Raw genomic sequence first — 22,357 nt, forward strand, 5'->3', positions numbered from 1 at the left:
ATCATTATTATATAATTTTTCATTTTGCTATTTGAGAATCTGCTGCTCTTATTATTAATTATGGTCCCACACTTCAGTATCTCACTGTCATAACTAAGTAATACCCATGCTTTATAGTAATTCTGTAATAATTAATAGTGACCACAGATTAATACATGGCTATTATTGTTAGTCTTTTCATAGTTCACTTTTTTATCATATTTTAAGACTATCAATATTTTCCAAACAGTTAATTCTACCTTTTTATTAGAGAGCGCTTATTATTATGATTACTGTTATTGTTGTAGTTGCTGGTGTTATTATTATTCTTCTGCTTCTGAATGATGATGATGATGATGATGATTATTATTATTATTGTAAATAATCTTCCAGTTTGAGAGGCTGTTGTTGTTATTATTAACCCCTGAAGACCTGTATATGGTCCCACACTTTAGTATCTCACTGTCAGTATACTAGTATACTAGTATGAATCACTAATACATTGTTATTATTGCTTTCTCTTTATACTTAATCTTTTTTTTCACTTTAACATCTATTATCCTTATAACCAATAACCAATAACAGATTACAGATCGCGTCACACTTCAGTATCTCATTGCCCATATATAACTAAGTAACACACAGAAATCATATAATTTAATTTATTATATTTATTCTACCTATTTATTAGAAAGTGTTTATTATTAGCATTACTGTTATTGTTGTTGGTGTTGCTCGTGTTGTTGTCATTCTTATTGTTATTCATCCATTATTTTAGGCTTCTTTGTTGTCAGGGTCAGGATGGATCTGAATCACTGGTTGCAATGCAGGAATTATTATTATTATTATTATTATTATTATTATTATTATTATTCTTGTTATTTTCTTTAACAAAGTAAGGCAAAAGGTTTATAGTACTTATGGAAACATTATTCATATTCAGGTTCACATTTAACCGTATTATCATATTTTAAGGCTGCCAGTACTATTAAGTCTAGGGTTCAGGAGGTTCATTTATTAATAATCTCAAACACAGTGTCGGCACGTCTTCATGTTTTGCAACCTTGACCCAACACAAAGTCTTTAGTTCAACTTTACAGGCCTGATCTCCTGCCTGATCTTCAGATTACAACAGAACCTCCCCTTAATCCCCCCGAAACCGTCATCCAGAACAGAACAAAAGAGAGAGAGAGAGAGAGAGAGAGAGAGAGAGAGAGAGAGAGAGAGAGAGAGAACAGCATATCTTTACAATAACGCCAACGTAAGATCTGCTCCTTATTACACCGCTGAATTACCAGACTTAAAATCAAGTTATGCAACTTGATTTTTGTCATTTCATAAAGCTCCGGCGCTGGCGCCATGGCAACCGTGAAAACAGCGGCAAACACTTTCTCCCCTCCTGTAGATGAAAAGTAGAAGAAAGAAGAAAAGAGAGTGGAATGGGAGAAGGAAGGGAAGCGAGATTGATTCAATTAAGGCCCTCTAACTCTCCGAAGAGCAGAGCGCAGCACACCAGCGCTCCACACCAGCTGCCATTAATGGGGAAAGGAGCCTAATAAGGATCGCAAGTGTGAGGATAGGAGGATATTATTGGCCGGCCTATTCAGCTCTCACACAATTCAGAAACACATAGAGGAGTCACTGCATTTGCTGGGTGCTTGAGTTATGGAGGATGTACGGATACTGCATGGGCCAGCAGGTGTGTTATAACATGAGAATGGGAGCAGAAGCATGGAAATGTGACGAAGCAGATAAACTACAGTAAACACAGCATCACTTCAGTCAGTCTTCAGTTCAGCTTCAGTCTTTGTCCCAATTGCTTGTTCTGTAGGACTTCAGAGGGTTCTTCTAAAGTGGTTCTTCTGTGGCATGGTCTAAAGAACCACCTTTATTTTTAAGAGTGTAAGCCAGAAAAACACTGTACGTCCAAATGGTTGTAGAGATACCCATTGCTGTCTAGTGTCTGGAGCAGATAAGCTAGCTCGAGGGGTATAAAGCCCCCCAGCAGCATTGAGCTGTGGAGCAGTGGAGCTGACTGTGTTCTCTGGAATGATGGATGGTGCTCCATCCAATACTTTTAGGATGATGAGGTGGGTTGGTGATCATCCAACATCCTGACTTCATTAACATTCTTGTTGCTGAATGCAATCAAATCTTCAGAGCAATGCTCCTCCAACAATCTAGTGGAAAGCCTTCTTTCCCTGGACAGTAGAGATAGTTACTCTTTTTAAATATCCTTGATTTCAGAAGATAACAATGAATGAGCAGGTGTCCCAATACTTTTGTCCAGTTAGCATATATTGGCACAGGAAACATTGCATTGGTAGATGAAGGAATGGGTTCTACTAAATAGCAGCAAATATCTGGAAGCAAATGTGACTCAGTCTGTCCAGAAGCTGAAGCTAACAAAAGTCTGGCTTCGACAACAGGAGAATGACCAATATACTAGCTAATTAGTTCGAAACCCAAGCTGAGGGTTTTGGAATGGACCTGAAAGTCCCCTGACCTAAACATCACTGATCTGAACCTGAACATCACTGATCTGAACCTGAACATAACTGATCTGAACCTGAACATCACTGATCTGAACCTGAACATCACTGATCTAAACCGGAACATTGGTGATCTGAACCTGAACATCACTGATCTGAACCGGAACATCGGTGATCTGAACCTGAACATCACTGATCTGAACCTGAACATCACTGATCTGAACCTGAACATCGCTGATCTGAACCTGAACATCACTGATCTGAACCTAAACATCACTGATCTGAACCAGAACATCGCTGATCTGAACCTAAACATCACTGATCTGAACCTGAACATCACTGATCTGAACCTAAACATCACTGATCTGAACCTGAACATCGCTGATCTGAACCTAAACATCGCTGATCTGAACCTGAACATCACTGATCTGAACCTGTACATCGCTGATCTGAACCTGAACATCACTGATCTGAACCTGAACATCACTGATCTGAACCTAAACATCACTGATCTGAACCTGAACATCGCTGATCTGAACCTGAACATCACTGATCTGAACCTGTACATCGCTGATCTGAACCTAAACACCGCTGATCTGAACCTGAACATCACTGATCTGAACCTGTACATCGCTGATCTGAACCTAAACACCGCTGATCTGAACCTTAACATCACTGATCTGAACCTGAACATCGCTGATCTGAACCTGAACATCACTGATCTGAACCTAAACATCGCTGATCTGAACCTGAACATCACTGATCTGAACCTGAACATCACTGATCTGAACCTGAACATCACTGATCTGAACCTAAACATCGCTGATCTGAACCTGAACATCACTGATCTGAACCTGAACATCACTGATCTGAACCTAAACATCGCTGATCTGAACCTAAACATCGCTGATCTGAACCTGAACATCACTGATCTGAACCTGTACATCGCTGATCTGAACCTAAACACCGCTGATCTGAACCGGAACATCACTGATCTGAAGGTGCGCAACTGCCTCAATGCTAATTGGTGGACATAAGCTTCCAGTACCAGGGTTCCAGTCTTAGCGACATTAGCCTTGTAGCCACCTAAAGAAGCAAAACTGAAGAAGTGGCGTTAGCTTAGCGACTGGTAAAACTATGGCCATCTCTGCTTTTATCAGCCATGCTGTTAATGGTTTCTGGAGGACCAAGCAAACTGTCCCCAGTTGTGAAGTTCAGAAGTTTCAAAGTTTACTTTCCCAGTAGTGTGTGTGTGTGTGTGTGTGTGTGAGGGAGAGAGAGAGAGACTTCACACCTCAGAAGGAGTTCTGGCCATTCTCATGTGCTCTTTCTCAGGTTCAGCGGCTGAGCACACACCGAATGCACTCTAATGAGTGAAAATCTCACCATCATGATCCGCCATGATGACTCACTAAACTCTGGGGGAGGAATACCTGACTCATCAGAAAGCTTCACCAGTGCCAACAATCACCCGTCCAGCAGCTCCTTACCCAGTCCCACACGCACTAACACACACATGCACATGCTTACACACACACACACACAATATATATATACCATACATACACACCACAGCTCACGAGGACAACAGATCTCTTCAGAATCAACACCAGTGTTGTGTCTTGTAGGTTTAAAGTGACAGTATGAGCATTTACACAATCTTATCTCGAATGTAGTTGACCAATCATGACATTTGTCCCAGGTTTCAGAAGGTCTAAGCTGGTCATCCAGGGAAAGACTTACCCTATGCTGGAAACCAACTAGTTAACCAGCTCTTGACCAGCATGGTGTATGTTGCATTTGACTTTGGTAATGCTTGGTCATGATGGTTGACCAGCTTGGTCATGCTGGTCTAGCTTGGTCAGGTTGATCATGTTAGACCAGATCATACCGGATTTTGCTGGTAGCAGGTTTCAGATGGTCTAAGCTGGTCTATGATGGTCAAGGTGGTTGAAAAGCTGGTCATTCAGGCAAAAACGTACCCTATGCTGGAAGCCAACTGGTTAACCAGCTCTTGACCAGCATGGTGTATGTTGCATTTGATTTTGGTAATGCTTGGTCATGCTGGTTATGCTAGTCCTGCTTGGTCAGGTTGATCATGTTAGACCAGATCTTACCAGATTTCGCTGGCAGCTGGTTTCAGATGGTCTAAGCTGGTCTTTGATGGTCAAGGTGGTTGAAATGCTGGTCATCCATAGAAAGACTAACCCAATGCTGGAAACCAACTGGTTAACCAGCTCGTGACCAGCATGGTGTATGTTGCATTTGACTTTGGTAATGCTTGGTCATGCTGGTTGACCAGCTTGGTCATGCTGGTCTAGCTTGGTCAGGTTGATCATGTTAGACCAGATCATACCGGATTTTGCTGGCAGCTGGTTTCAGATGGTCTAAGCTGGTCTTTGATGGTCAAGGTGGTTGAAAAGCTGGTCATCCAGGCAAAAACGTACCCTATGGTGGTAACCCAGCTGGTTTACCAGCTCTCTACCAGCTTAGTGTATGTTGCAATTGATTTTGGTAATGTGTGGTCATGCTAGTTGAGTAGCTTGGTCATTCTTGTCCAGCTGCTTGGTGATGCTGGTCTTGTTGGCGGGCCAGCTTCGTCATGCTGGTCATGCTGATCTAGCTTGGTCAGGTTAATCATGTTGGTAGATCAGCTTAACCATGCAGCTCATACAAAAACATACAATATGCTGGTCAAGAACTAAGCTGGTCAACCATCTTATCCAGCTTGACCAGCTTAAGCTGCCCAGGCTGTCTTTTTTTCCAGCAGTGGTAGCACTGAAAGCAACTAAACTGAAGAGGCTGAAACAAAAGTGAGAGGATGCCAGGGACTGTTCTTTGGATAAATTGTTGTTTATTGACAAGATTGATCCTGAACGACGTGACCTCAACAAGCTGGAATGCTGTCACTGCTGCCTCCAACCTCGTACTTGGATATTGCCACTTGTGTGAAACTTGTGTTTAACATGGCAGCCTTCGCTTGCATTCAATTGTCCTCTTATAAAGCAAGATATTACCAATATATTACAAATGTAGGCTGTAATGATGATGATATAGTACTGAAGTACAGTCCTAAAGTTACCCGGAAACACTGTTCAGCCCATAAAAATAAGCAAACAAGAGCATGTCATCATTATGACGGCATGGTAACGTTAGTACAGTAAAACTACAGGACATTCTACAGTCCTAACAAGTCCCGATTAGCCTGTTTCTGTATTCTAGCATGGCTAATCCAAGCCAACGCATGAATATATGCTTAATTCATCTATAAAAGAAAGTGTATGAAAAGAATAGTAATCTGAATTGACAACAGAAAAATTGACATAGCCATCTTGACCTAGCCTGCTACATAAAATTGACATAGCCATGTCATAAACAGGTCACAACAGATGTCATGTGCTGTCAAGAGTGGCCATGACATGTCTAGTAATGTTGTATAAAAGACAAGGTTACTGGTACTTATATACTGCATAAAAACACATTTCTAAGTAAATTTACCTTCTTTCTTGAATACATTTATGTACATAAATTCACAGCTCTCGGGTGGAGTGACTGTCTAATTGCCTGCTTGTTAAGAGATTCTGAAGATCATAAGTTCAAATCCCATCAACATACCGTACCACAGACCTGCATGGTCAGGAGTTTGTGATAGGGGGAGGAGTTCTAACCTGCAAATGGGAATAAGCATTGAACAGACTGAGGGGGCGGAGCCACAGACTAAACATCTTACACAGTATATAATCAGGTTCAGCTGCAGCTCATTTACTGATGTTTTTGAGGCTGAACTCAATATGTAAGGTTGATCAAACTCAAATGCAGAAAGAAGAAATGTGAGTTAGAAACTTAATTTAATTAAATTTAAATGACTTAATTGTTACATGTTTTTAATACATTATTTTGTCTTGACCCTAAAACATGCTTTGGCTGATCGACTACATTTAGACTAAGAAGAAAAGCGTGCAAATTTGCTTGCCATTCGAAGCATCCCTTTAAAGGGCCCCGGATGCCTGTAAATCATTGTTATTAGGCTGACCACTGACCTCAGACTCATCGCAGCATTTGCTGGACAAATGCGGAGAGCATGGCGACGCAGAGGGATGGACACAAACAGAGTGTGTGGCTCCAGAGAATGATGCATGTGTTCATTCTCTTATAAAATCAATAGTATTGCTCCGTGCCAAGCACAAGCCTTGCCCTCCTCAGGAGGACATTGCCATGGCAGCGCCTCCCCAAAACAAAAACACAGCTGAGAACTCTCACTGTACTAATGCTCTGTGTGTGTGTGTGTTTGTGTATGTGTGTGTGAGAGAGAGAAAAGGTCCACGTGCAGTGAACGATCTTTTCTCTATAAGAATGTATAACGTGATCTATAGGCTCACCTGCAGTGCAGTCGATTACAGAAGTACTAGTTTGTGTTTTGGGTTGTAGTTGTTGTATTTCAAGTTACACCTAAACAATAAAAACAGCCCTCTGTCTTTTTAAACCTGCAAAATCTCCAAGGATGAAAAAAGAACTCCCACACACAAACACACACAAATAAAAAAAAGCTCTCACCAACAACTCAAAGAAGAAAATAATAACAGAAGAAGCATGTACACAAAGTAACTACCTATATGTGGCAATTATATGGCCCTTAGCTACCTATATAACAATAATATAATAATATAGATATATATATAGATATATATGTGTGTGTATAATATTATGACCCATAGTTACCTATATGTAACATCAATGTGGCCCATAGCTACCTATATGTAGCAATAATATAGCCCATAGCTACCTATTTGTAGCAATATTATGGCCCACAAGTACATATATGTAGCAATAATGTAGTCCATGACTACCTATATATAGCAACATTATGGACCATAACTACCTATATGTAGCAATAATGTGGCCCATAAATACCTATATATAGCAACATTATGGACCATAACTACCTATATGTAGCAATAATGTAGTCCATGACTACCTATATATAGCAACATTATGGACCATAACTACCTATATGTAGCAATAATGTAGTCCATGACTACCTATATATAGCAACATTATGGACCATAACTACCTATATGTAGCAATAATGTAGTCCATGACTACCTATATATAGCAACATTATGGACCATAACTACCTATATGTAGCAATAATGTGGCCCATAACTACCTATACGGATATATATGTTCTATAACAATAGCAATAATGTGTCTCGTGTGTGTGTGTGTGTGTGTGGTTCTCCAAAATAATATGGATCAAATAGATTTTGTGTTTTATAAGAATATAAGCATAATGGAATGGCATGACTCATTTGCATTATATATGTATATCTTCACTGTTGTACAAGAACATTATATCCCAATGTAAAAATACTTTTGTCATTCTAGGGAATTTCTATTGGACCATTCATCATGAAGGTTTGGTAATATTGAAGTACATATATTTTTTTAAATAAATCTAAACATTTATTTTTTTGGGTAATATATTGCACTATAATAATATATTTAAAAATAAGTATATATATATATATATATATATATATATATATATATATATATATATATATATATTATATAAGTATTGGGACACCTGCTCATTTATTGTTTCTTCTAAAATCAGGGGTATTTAAAAGTGTAAGAGTGGATCCTGCTTTTGTTGGAGTAACTGTCTCTACTGTCCAGGGAAGAAGGCTTTCTACTATATTAGATCTGATTGCATTCAGCAACAAAAGCGTCAGTGAGGTCAGGATGTTGGATCACTCCAAAGGTACCGAATGGAGGTCCATCATTCCAGAGAACACAGCTCCACTGCTCCACAGCTTAATGATGGGGGGCTTTATACCCATCTAGCCCAATATGCATTACACTTGTGTGAGTTTGTCTACATAAAATGATTATGTATTATGTGTATGTACTTACCCATATGTGATAAGATTGTTCTTAATAGACCAAATCTTAATCTCACTAACCAAGAAGAAATGGGTTTGCTCTTTTAGTTCTACAAAACCAAACAAAAAGCATCTGATCTTTTTTAGTTGGTTTCCCACACACTCAGAACATTTATTCCTGAAAATGTAGAAACAAACACACACACATGAACACACACTCATGCTCTGGAAGCCTGCAAACTTCTCTATTCCTGGATTTAGTCTGTTTTGTTTTGTATTAAAGGGGGATGCCAGGGCATTTACTTATCATTAAATGCCTAAATGGATTTCGTCATATAAACAACCTGTGGGGGCTTACTTAAAAATTCCTGGTTCCACAGCTGAAATTACATGGGGTATTAGGCACCGGGGCGCTCCCTCGGCCTGCAGTCACGGCTTTCCTCTGTCTGCTCCTCCGCGGGGCTGAATACTGGAGCTGGCTTAATAAATCGCCCACAGCAATGCGCTGTCTTATGACATTAAAAATAAAAAAAATTCTTCTGATCCATTTAATATTTTTCCTTTCTTTCTGTGTAACCCTGCTGAGACAAAGCTTCTGAACTGGGTGCACGCTAACGCATTGTCTAGTCGACCCTCTGCTGAACAGACGGCGTGTTCTGCCGTTTCAGAACGAGAAAAAAGGATACAGTTATTCATGTGAGGAATTAGAGGATGGGTAGCATTGTTAGCTGAGAATAAATAGATGGGGAAAACAATAAAGAAGAGAAGGGAAAAGGGACATTAACAAGACTAACGAGGAAAAGTCAAAGAGGAAAGGAAAAAAACATGTTTTGTGAGATGCTAATCCTCTCATCATCCAAAACAGAGAACAGAGCAGCAAGCTTTAATGAATAATTAATACTGTTACAGCACACGGCATGCCATGCCAATGTCAATATAACGCCGGCCCTGGTGAGAAGAGCTCACACTGAACCGCCTGTCCGAGCCAAATTCAGCCCATCCATCACTCGCATCCATCACACAGTCCAGGATGCTCACTTCAGATTCTGTATTTTTCCCCAGCAATATTTACCCCTGCCAACAGCCTGGTCAGCTCAAGACCGCCATGCTTCTTGACCAGCATAGGGTATTTTTGTTGGAGTTTGATGGTTTAGCTGGTCTACAAGCTAGATGAGCACGATGGTCAACCAGCATGATCAGCATCACCAAGCTGGTCCTCAAGCAGGACCAGCATGACCAAGCTGGTCAACCAGCATGAACAGCTCGTTGACTAGCAAGGCAAGCATGAAGCCAGCATGACCAGCATGACCATCATCATCATCATCAAACTTGTCGACCAGCATGACCACACCGGTTGACCAGCATGAACAGCATCACCAAGTTCGTTGACCAGCAAGGCCAACAAGTCAAGCACAAGGCCAGCATGACCAGCATGACCATCATCATCATCAAACTTGTCGACTAGCAGACCACACTGGTTGACCAGCATGACCATCATCATCAAACTTGTCGACCAGCTGACCACACTGGTTGACCAACATGGCCAAGCTGGTCAACCAGCATGAACAGCATCACCAAGCTCCATGACCATCAAAGCCAACAAGTCAAGCACAAGGCCAGCATGACCAGCATGACCATCATCATCAAACTTGTCGACCAGCAGACCACACTGGTTGACCAGCATGACCATCATCATCAAACTTGTCGACCAGCAGACCACACTGGTTAATCAGCATGACCATCATCATCAAACTTGTCGACCAGCAGACCACACTGGTTGATCAGCATGACCATCATCATCAAACTTGTCGACCAGCAGACCACACTGGTTGACCAGTATGACCATCATCATCAAACTTGTCGACCAACAGACCACACTGGTTGACCAGTATGACCATCATCATCAAACTTGTCAACCAGCTGACCACACTGGTTTGACCAACATGGCCAAGCTGGTCAACCAGCATGAACAGCATCACCAAGCTCATTGGCCATCAATGCCAACAAGTCAAGCACAAGGCCAGCATGACCAGCATGACCATCATCATCAAACTTGTCGACCAGCAGACCACACTGGTTGACCAGTATGACCATCATCATCAAACTTGTCGACCAGCAGACCACACTGGTTGACCAGTATGACCATCATCATCAAACTTGTCAACCAGCTGACCACACTGGTTTGACCAACATGGCCAAGCTGGTCAACCAGCATGAACAGCATCACCAAGCTCATTGGCCATCAATGCCAACAAGTCAAGCACAAGGCCAGCATGACCAGCATGACCATCATCATCAAACTTGTCGACCAGCAGACCACACTGGTTGATCAGCATGACCATCATCATCAAACTTGTCGACCAGCAGACCACACTGGTTGATCAGCATGACCATCATCATCAAACTTGTCGACCAGCTGACCACACTGGTTGACCAACATGGCCAAGCTGGTCAACCAGCATGAACAGCATCACCAAGCCCAATGACCATCAAAGCCAACAAGTCAAGCACAAGGCCAGCATGACCAGCATGACCATCATCATCATCAAACTTGTTGACCAGCAAACCACACTGGTTAATCAGCATGACCATCATCATCAAACTTGTCGACCAGCTGACCACACTGGTTGACCAACATGGCCAAGCTGGTCAACCAGCATGAACAGCATCACCAAGTTCAATGACCATCAAAGCCAACAAGTCAAGCACAAGGCCAGCATGACCAGCATGACCATCATCATCATCAAACTTGTCGACCAGCTGACCACACTGGTTTGACCAACATGGCCAAGCTGGTCAACCAGCATGAACAGCATCACCAAGCTCAATGACCATCAAAGCCAACAAGTCAAGCACAAGGCCAGCATGACCAGCATGACCATCATCATCATCAAACTTGTTGACCAGCAGACCACACTGGTTAATCAGCATGACCATCATCATCAAACTTGTTGACCAGCAGACCACACTGGTTAATCAGCATGACCATCATCATCAAACTTGTCGACCAGCAGACCACACTGGTTTGACCAACATGGCCAAGCTGGTCAACCAGCATGAACAGCATCACCAAGCTCATTGGCCATCAATGCCAACAAGTCAAGCACAAGGCCAGCATGACCAGCATGACCATCATCATCAAACTTGTCGACCAGCAGACCACACTGGTTGACCAACATGACCATCATCATCAAACTTGTCGACCAGCAGACCACACTGGTTTGACCAACATGGCCAAGCTGGTCAACCAGCATGAACAGCATCACCAAGCTCAATGACCATCAAAGCCAACAAGTCAAGCACAAGGCCAGCATGACCAGCATGACCATCATCATCATCAAACTTGTCGACCAGCATGACCACGACAGTCAAACAGAATGACCAGCATGACCAGTATCACCAAACTTGTCAACCAGCATGACCAGCAAAAATCAACTGCAACCTACACTGCTGGACAACAGCTGGTTAACTAGATAGCTACGTTTCTTCGCCGGGATGTCCAGCTTTTCAACCACCTTGACCATCAAAGACCAGCTTAAACCACGTGAAAGCCGACTCCAGCTTCTTGAGCTGGACGTTTTTGGCAGGAAGTCTATTTTCGGAGGGAGCCACTGAGACAAACACGCTTCAGCCTGGGAGGAATAGCCTACGGGCATTTCAATGAGGAAACTGACAAGAAGAGCCCGCTACCGAAATCAACACGAGAGAAGGTCGAGCAACTGCCTCTGCGGGCTCTGACTGAAACAGAGAAGAGTGAAAATGGCATGTTAGTCTGAAAAGCAGTCCAGAATTCTCCTGCATAAAAAGTCCATCATTACAGACCTCCAGAAGCAAAAGCAGCACAACAGAAACAAGCTTTCTTACCTGTTCAGCTGTTAGTATAAGTTGCCCCAGCAGGACCTTCATGCCAAATATAGCCCCTAGAACCTCAACCTCAACCTCAAAGACCACCTGTCACACAGTTTTACTCTTCCAACCCATAAACTCGTGAAGCAGAGTGAAATAAAAGAGAAAGCCCGGTTGTTTTTGGAAGCTTTTCCTGTTCCCCTGCTGCTTTGCTGTAACTGTTTGTTATACTAGTTCAACTTTCTCATCCGGGCTAACCTGGCTAGTCCCTGTTTGAGACACGGACAAGAGAAATCCTGCCTGAGATACAAGAGAAAACAAGAAATGCACGGCTAGTTGAAGGCAGCGAGTACCTGCAGTACGCCAGAGTGAAAGAGAAGGAGGCATGTGTGAGGAGCCTGAGAGAGAGAGAGAGTCTTAGGAGAGCGTTAGCGGGGACTGCTAGCGTGTGCTGCCTGATGGCTTTATTTATCGCAGTAAATGACTAAGGTGAGTCTCGCTGGTGAATCAGCAGGTGTCAGATCTCGGCAGCAAAGAGACAGCAAAGCTGAGTGGGCACACACACACACATATACACACACACACACACACACAGAGAGAAACGTACTTCAGTATCTAGGCTCTGAGGAGCACTCCACCTTCGCTAGCACTATGTGGGCTGACTCGCCTCGTCTCCAGAGGCACACTCACTGAAGAGGCATGATTCACCAAGCCCTGTGTGTGTGTGCGCAAGTGTGTGTGTGTGTGGTTAATGGATTAAAACAGTGATTGGTATGTTGTTGTCTGCTGTCTCTCTTCACTCTCCCTGCCCTAAAGCCTCTGCTCCTTCTCAAAATCCCCCTGAAGCCCCTGATCCACCCTGCCACCCTGTCTTCTCCGTCTGCGCTGAGGTCAGATGGCTTCGTGGCATCAAGGATAATCCTTTAATACGCACTGTCTGCTCTAACCCTCACCTAACAGCTTCAGACATCAAAACCCGAGCGATACGACTGCACCAGGAGGTTTGCTTGGCGGGCCGAACGTCTTCACGGTTGCTTCCTGGCTGTTGACATTTGCAGATTCGAGCCATCATGAAGACACTATGTGTCCAAATGTTTGCGAACACCCCTACTCATGAACCCCTATAGCCAGGCATGGGCTAGAGGGGTATAAAGCCCCCCAGCATTGAGCTGTGGAGCAGTGGAAGAACTGTGGTCTCTGGAATGATGGTTGGAGCTCCATCCAGTATCTCTGGGATGAGTTGGGGAATTGGGGATGATAAGGTGAGGTGGTGATCATCATCCAACATCCTGATCTTACTAACGCTATTGTCTCTGAATGCAATCAAACCCTCACAGCAATGCTCCTCTAAAATCTAGTAGAAAGCCTTCTTCCCTGGACAGTAGAGACAGTTACTCCAACAACAGCAGGAGAAACTCTTTTTAATGTCCTTGATGTTGGAAGAAACAATTAAGGAGCAGGTGTCCCAATACTTCTGTCCATATTGTGTACGTAAAATCCTCCCAAAATAATAATAATAATAATTCTGCTGCTTTGATAACTTTGTGTTGGCTAGCCTTTCTTAGGGTACTACCCTGCTGAAAGATCCAGCTCAAGACCAGCTTTTGCCGGTAGCTGGTTTCAGATCTGTCGAAGCAGGTCTACAATGGTCAAGGCAGTTGAACAGCTGGTCATCCAATCGAAAACACACCCTGTACTGGTGAGCTTGCTGGTTAATTCTACTGAATCTAAAGTGCTTTTGAAAAGATGAGCATATCTAAGATCTCCAAGGGATCATCTTGATTTACGTCCTTTTTATACACTGATCAGCCATAACATTAAAACCACTGACAGGTGAAGTGACGTGTTGGAAGCAGGAAAAAGGTGAAGCATAAGACTCTGAGCCACTTTGATAAGAGCCAAACTGTGATGGCTAGACGACTGGGTTTAGAACATCTCCAAAACATCAGTACCTACCAAAAGTGCTCCAAAAATGGACAACCAGTGAACCGGCAACAGGGTCATGGGCACCTAAGGTTCATTGATGCGATGCACTGAGGCCCTGACCTTAAAGGGTCTGCTGAGATACCACAGGACACCTTCAGAGGTCCTGTGGATTGGCCATGGCTTGACGGGTTAGAGCTGTTTTGTTGGCTCGAAGGAAACCTACATAGTATTAATTATTGCGCATTCATTTGAATAATTACCGTTTAGGTTAAGTAATGGCACCTAACCCTATTTTAGATTTCTAGGGTTTTATACTGATGTATTTTGTTGCCGGTCTCATATTCCTGCAGTTTTTATAACTGGGGGAATTAGCTAGTTAGCTATGGTCAGTGCTTAAAAAATGGGAGCTATAAAAGGCCACAGGTTTGACAAACAGTTCTCTGTAGTGTGGATTTTCTTTTTCCTAAAGTAAAGGTGAATCGGAAACCCTCTTGCATATTCCTTCCATTCCTTGGCTTTAGGAACCAAAACCAGTTGAGTTTTCCAGTTCAGTTTTCCACCCTCTCTTTACCCGTCACGCGGCGTTTACATGCTGGCGCTGAAAATAAACAGGACATCCGTTCCCATGGTGATAGCATTAAAGCGCCATTCCTGCCCATGTGCTGGGCGATGGTGGGGTTAGCCACTACCCAGCCAACATGTGCATGTGGGGCTCACATGGGTGGAATGTGGGCTAGGTGGGTGCCTGGTGGGCATGGGCTCTGAGTGGGTTTGTAAATACCTTGTTACTGGGACCTAGCTGGACTTCTCAAATAGGCCCCATCATATATCATACAGTCCACCCTAATCTCCCATGAGTCCCATCTAGTGGGTTTTGTCATACATAAACATGTTCACCAAGAGTTCTACTATGAGCTGCAGTGCCTGCTTTAATAAAAATACACATTTGATTTATTCCAATGTTCTAGACGGTGGGAAAAGTTAGGAAAATTATAGGCTTGACAGAACGGTCCTCAGCTGATGACGCTGCTCAGTTGAATAACGTGGAATATTCAGTTTGCCACCTACCATCTACTGACATGCCTTTAAGAATTATGCAAATAAAGTCTATCCTAATAATACTGCTATAGACTAAATATGTGGATATATATGTTTGCACACTATATCCAACTCTTTTTTAATAAAAATGAGGAATTTTCGATTTTCTATGATACAATAAATGGACAAAAGTATTGGGACACCTGCTCATTTATAGTTTCCTCTGAAATCAAGGGGATAAAAAGAGTTTATCCTGCACTAGATCAATTCTGGACTAGATTTTATGCATCCCAATTGCTGCTACCTGAAATAGATAGTACCTGAAGACTCGCAACCACATAGATACTAACTAGTAACCCTACAGCAACCACTTAGCAACACCATAGCAATCACCTAGCAACCCTATAGCAACCACTTGACATACCATAGAAAACAACTGGCAATGCCATAGCAACAAACTGAAATACCTTAGTAACCACTTAGCAAAAACAGTGACCACATACACTATATGGACAAAAGTATTGGGACACCTGCTCATTCAGTTTCTCCTGCCTTTGGTTGTGTCTACTGTCCATCAGGGAAGGCTTTCTACTAGATATGGGAGGAGCATTGCTGTGAGGATTTGATTGCATTCAGTGGCAAGAGCATCAGTGAGGTCAGAATGTTGGATGATGATCACCACCTCACAGAAGTATCCCAAAAGCACTATTCATCATTCCAGAGAACATAAGTGTCCCACTGCTCAACAGCTCAATGCTGGGGGACTTAATACCCCTCTAGCCCACACCTGGCATTAGGCATGTTGCCAGTATGTTCATGTTTATCTGTTCTAATCAGTCCTATTCTATTGACAGAACATCTCTACAGGGACTAAACAAGCTGTGTGTGTATGTGCATTTGCACATCTGTGTCAGCAATGGGTGCAACTTATAGATGGAGTATCCACAAACGTTTGGTCATATAGCGTTTCCCCACCTAAATGACCTGCAAATACCCTGCTCTACTGCCACAGTGTGCAACCAACAGCAGACTCCTGTCTCTGCCTCATGCCTCAGACACTGTTTTAATGAGACGGTAGGACTGCTCTTGTCTGTGCAGGCCTAAATTCTGCCCTGGACGGCACAGGCTCTCGGAGTGAAAGTCACGAAGCCTAGCGGATGCCGCTCAGAGGATTCAGGAGGGCACCGTGAGTCACAAACAAGCATCCAAGAGTGACAGGCACGTAAACCTGCCTGCTTTGGGGTCGTACTTATTGCTGCAATATCCATTCTGTATTATGCAATAGTAAATGTGAACTACATCTGCAGCTGAATCACAAGCAGTGGTCCACACGTCTCATGGCAACAGCAATTATTTATTCTATTAATAACCACACTCACATATATAAATATATATATACAGTGACGCACTTTCAGCTTTGATTCTATGTAGTGTTGTACCTCTCCACTCAGCATGTGACTGCATCCACTTCATGACCAATAGCCTGGATTGTGCCCTCAGTTAACCGAATGGAAGGCCAAGCCAGGATGACCTAATGACCGGTATCATCGCTTTCAGAGTGAAGCCTTGTATTTTTGTAAAGGTAACTTTAATGAGAAAGGAAACATGTCCAATGTAGGTCAATATAGGTAGATTTTACACCATTTAATTAATTAAACTATGAATTATTATAATTTCTATTGGTTCAGTGGCACAGTGTAAAGCGCAGCTGGTGTTTTTAAAGTATGTATAAAATACAAACACCCAGTGTATCATTTGTTATTTTCATATTTACTTAAGAATCCAAAACCAAAAAAAGTAAAAAATAATGTTCGGAAAATTTATTATTTATTTAATATTTTAATTTGAGATATTTATCTTATTTTTTCCTTTTGATTTGATGTTTAAATAAAAAATAAAAAAGGGGGAAAAAACACTATATGTCCAAACATTTGTGGACACCCCTTCTAATGAATGCCTTCAGCTACTTTAAGGATTGCCAATAGAATTGGACTCTCTGGAGCAGATAAAAATGAACCTAGTGGCACCTTTAGACACTATATGGACAATAGTATTGGGACACCTGCTCTTTCATTGTTGGCAGGTTTAACCCATTTCAGGATTGTATGTCAAATTTGTGGGTGAAAATTTAATGAGTCAAGACTGTGATGTAAGAGTTTTATTATTTCCATGTACCGGACTCTCATTAATCAACCATGTCAAGATTAACACAGTTGTCCAGTCTAGTTAGGCGAATGATAGTGCCAGGCTGCCTTTAAATTTTCATTTTATTGAACTTCATGTAGTAAGTAAGTAGATTATACCACTCAGCTAACTTGTCCATTTGGGGCCTGTATGGGCAGCCCAACTGGGCACCGGAACATTTTGTCGTTGTGTTCCACGTGGCCCTGCGTAGGGATGCCCACCAGGGTCAGTGACAGGACCAGTAGATGTTAAACATGGCCCCATCTGGGTTGTAAACTGTGGGGCCTAGATGGGACTCATGTTAAGGTGGGCTGTAACAATTTGGGAAACATTTGGGAAACCCAACTGGGTCCCAGTAACATCCAATTTCTTTCATTCAAAAACAAAATTTCTTCTAATTTCTTTCAATTTTTCCTTTGTTTATTAGTTTTGATGTCCAACTGTGTCATTTAATATCCATCATTTCCAATAATTATTATTGTACTAAATTCCCTAATGATTCCAAACCTGATCATTATTGTCAGCCCTGAAGAAAACAACACCTTTATTCTGATTACTCGGCATTTCATCTAATTTAGGGTTAAAATGTCCACTCTGTGAGAGGCTGTGTGGATATTTATAACCCAGTCTCTTCTAGTTCTGAAATATTGCCATCAAACGTGTGTCCTTTTATAGTCTCCGTAATGTCAGCACTGAAAATAGCAAGTTAGCTAATTAGCTAATTGTGAAAAGGGCCTGTTGGAGTAGCAGCTGTTCAGTGTGGAAGCCTGTACTGCTTCACCACACACAGGAACAGAACCAAAATATCTCAAACATGCATCATCAGTGTTGAACGAGGGCAGCGATCGTAAGGCTGCATGACACCTACATTTGCTTTATGGACAAAAGTATTGGAACACTGTCTTAATCATTGGATTCAGGTGTTTCATTCAGTGCTGTTGCCACAAGGGTATAAACTCAAGCACCTAGCCATGCAGTCTGACTTTACACACATTAGAGAAAGATTAGAAAAAGAGCAAAATTTTAAAAACTACGAGGTGGAAAAGTCGCTAAAGCCAAAATATGTGTAATGGAACAGCCGTTTTCGGATAAAATCGGATGACATATCAAACTGTAAGTCATCTGATTAACAGGTGGCCGGCGCCTGGTGCAAAGACTCGCCCTGCGTATGGTCCCATCGTGACACACAGCTTTTTAGGGTTGCTTCCAATATCCTGAATCCAAAGCTGGTCTGAAAATGGCTCTGTGCTGCCCTCCAAGAACTGTCTGGTGCGTTTGCACTCCCAGATGTATGGTGGACTTTGTCGGGGTGACCCCTGCTCCCCCTGCCCAGCGTCTCTAAACCGCAAACAACCATACAGACATAAAAAGACAGCAAACGTCTGTAAAGATGATTATGCTAATCTCTTCATTTTGCTTGTTCAGATGCTGCCCATGATCACGGTAACTTATGGCGGCCTATTTCTAAAGGCTTACCCAAAAAAGTATCAGTTTGTTGGTGTGACGCAACGCATGTCACCACTATCTGCCAGTGAGCTACCACACCATGTGGGAGACCTGGTTGACTATGCTGTGTTGCACCAATAAGAGTCCTTGGGCAGGACTCCTAACCCCAGACCGGCCCACCTCGGTAATACCAGGAACACCATCAACACTACATATGGTAATTATTGCTAATTAATGCTTCCCCTTAGATAAAGGTTGCAGGTTTGTGGACACAGGGAATTGTACCACACTGAGATGCTGGAGCTGTCGTCTCGCTGCTTACACGCGATCACTCAGGTTTGTGGACAGTGATGTAGATGGACGCTAGCGTTTCAGGGAGCTCCCATGTCTGTGTTACCTTCTGGCTCTCCTTTTAATTAGGCTGTTATAGTCAGACCTGCCAGAGTCGTCCGAAACACTCTGATACTGCTCAACATTCTCTGATCTCCATAAAATCCTCTCAGAACTCTCTCTCTCTTTACCTTCTCCGAGTAAATGGCCACCCAGCCCGACCTGCTGGAAGATTGCCCGCTGAGGTCCACTCTACCTGCGTCAGACCAGCTGCCACCTACCAGTACAACCAGCAGGCCCCGCACCCACCACCCCCCATACAAGACCAGCGACTCACCCTCCTGCTACCTGTTTAATGACCATGTTAAAACCTAAATGGACTCTTAACTATTTGCCACTATTAATATCACCACTATTAACTATCTACACCATGATTATTATATTATGATTCTGATCAGAGCAGTTCAACAGTATAGATGGTTTGGTAACTTTTATCAGTAATTTATAAATAGTTCTGACCAGAGGAGGACGGGTCTGGTCCCCCTTGTGAGTCTTGGTTCCTCCCAAGGTTTCTTCCTCCAGCTCTGAGGGAGTTTTTCCTTGCCACTGTCGCCGTTGGGGCTCACTGGGGGTCTTTCATCCTTCATGTCTTCTTACGTTATTTCTTCTATGTCTTTTATTAATTACTAATTATGTAAAGCTGCTTTGTGACGACAACAGTTGTAAAAAGCTGTACAAATAAAATTGACTTGACATATAAATAATTTGACCCGGGGTGCCCAAACTTTTGCACAGGACTGTATTTTTAAACCCTTGATGGGGGAAAGCTACATGCATGTTTAAGGCAAAATAATACCCCTATCTCATTCATCTTTATTTTACCAATTAACAACAGTACAGAGTACACATGTTGGTTCACTGGTCATTTCGGATGCTTTAGGCCCTGCTTCCTATTACTATTCCTGCTGAAACCTCCAACTGAACACTAGCTTTGGCTGGTAGCTGGTTTCAGAAGGTCTAAGCTGTTTTTTTGTGGTCAACTTAAATGGAAAAAAGCTGGTCATCCAGACAAAAAAAACATACCATAGTGTGGTAAGTCAACCAGGTGAGGGCATGCTCTCATCTGGTCTTGATGGCCTAGCTAGTCAGTCCACAAGCATGACCCACCTCACCAAGCTGATCGACCAGTCCGGCCAAGCTGATCATTCTTTCAACCACCTTCGGCATTTATCAGTCGGGTCTAGATATATCTGACTATCTGCAGAACTCCACTCGGGCTGCTCCGGCCTTAAAGCCTTGAAGATAAGATGTAATCAGACAGTGCTCTGACCCCTGGGTCACTCCGTCGAGACGGCTCCGCAGGCCTGCGCGTGTATTTGTGCTGCTGTTCTTCCCCTATCAAACACACGCATCTGATCAGCACCTAACGTTACAGAGCTGTCGGGCAGCCCAGCCGAGCGGACGGGGTCACTCTGATTAGATGCTGACACGCGACCTCGTTAGATTGGTGTCTGGGCAGCGCACCGCTGTTTGAATGCTCAATTAAGTGGACGCGTCTGAGGCAGAGTCTGCATCAGCAATGAGGACGTGGGCTGAGGATGATTTACATACTTATTCCCTTCGTACCGACCGTGCTTTAGTATACTGCCACTCACAAGCTCAGAATCACTTCTGGGGAGGCTTTGTGCTTGATTGTAGAATGTTGCTGTGATTTGATTGCATTCAGCCATAGGAGCAGTACTGAGGTTGGATGGTTATCTTTGGCACTCCAGCTTGTTCTCAAGGAGAACACAGGGCCTCATCCACTGATATTCCTTTTAATGAACTTATGCAGCTACCCATTGCAACCCATTGCTGACACAGATGTGCAAAATGCACACACAGCCCTGTGAAGAAGTACTGCCAATAGAATAGGACTATCTGGATCAGATAAACATGAACCTATTGACACCATGCTGCCTAGTGTTGGCTAGCCTAGAGGGGTAAAAAAAGCCCCCCCCCAGCACTGAGCTGTGGAGCAGTCCAAATACCACCTGCTCCATGGTGGTCAGTCCTGTGGGTCCTGACCACTGAAGAACAAGGTGAAAGGTGGCTAACGAAGTATGCAGAGAAACATGTAGGAAGTGGAGCCGATCTAAAGGCTGAGGTCATTCCAAAGCAGAGGTGGTCCTAATGTTCTGATATGACTGTGTATTAGTGTATTAGTAGTGTATACGTCAAGGTGTGTCTGTGTGATTTCTGGACCGCATGCATACACCCTGATGACGGTCAGGCTATTGATTTCACTGGACACTTTTGACCTTATGCTGGAATGTTCATGCTGGTGTGAAGGACTTGAGTGAGTGAGTGTGTGTGTGTGTGTGTGTGTGTGTGCACACTATTACAGTCAGAGGATCTTAGCCTGGTGCTGTTTATTGCTCAAGAAGTAAAAATCCCATCTACTGTAAGATGCTTATTTTAGAGGAAATGCTTCATTCTTATTACATCTGCACAGAAAGAGAGAGAGAGAGAGAGAGAGAGACAGGGTGCAACACACACACTTATACACACACATACAGAGCGTTGCTAAGCGATGAAAATAAAAATGAATGCTTCTGCAATTACGGCATGACAACTCTGTAATGACTTCAGTGCACTCTCTTTCTCTCTCCCACTCTCTCTCTCTCTCGCTCACTCTCTTACTTTCACTTTTCCATCCACCCTGCTGTGGAATAAGGCATCAGCTGGGAGGGGGCCCGCGAGAGGAAAAAAATACACAACGCTTTTCCCTGTCAACGTGCTCCCACCGCAGTGAGAACTCTCCGTGGCTGCATATTTATTAACCCCTGCAGAAAGACTTACATCCACGGTGAGTGATGCAATCACCTGTATAACACCTCACAGGTAACACATTCACCTGCCTGGAACAAGCTGTGCTAGTTTATTGAGGAAATGTGGTGACAGGGCTCCATTAAGCTCCAACAGCCTGTGAAAAACATTAACATTGACCCTCTCAGTAAACTGACTGACAGTGTGCGGGAAGACCCTGCTAAAAAAAACCCAGCTCACGACCAGCCCTTCATCACCGTCATGCCAAAAACCTGGTACCCGTTCTCACATACATTGGTTACATTGTCCAAATACTTTTGTCCAAATAGTGTATTAGTGTATTTATAAAATACTGGTCCCTGTAAGACCAAAGCTTTGTATCCTTATATATTTTTGTGTGCACCAGCACCAGTTGTTCCTTAT

Source organism: Salminus brasiliensis, chromosome 1 (genome assembly GCF_030463535.1).
Source record: "Salminus brasiliensis chromosome 1, fSalBra1.hap2, whole genome shotgun sequence".
Classification (NCBI taxonomy): Eukaryota; Metazoa; Chordata; class Actinopteri; order Characiformes; family Bryconidae; genus Salminus; species Salminus brasiliensis.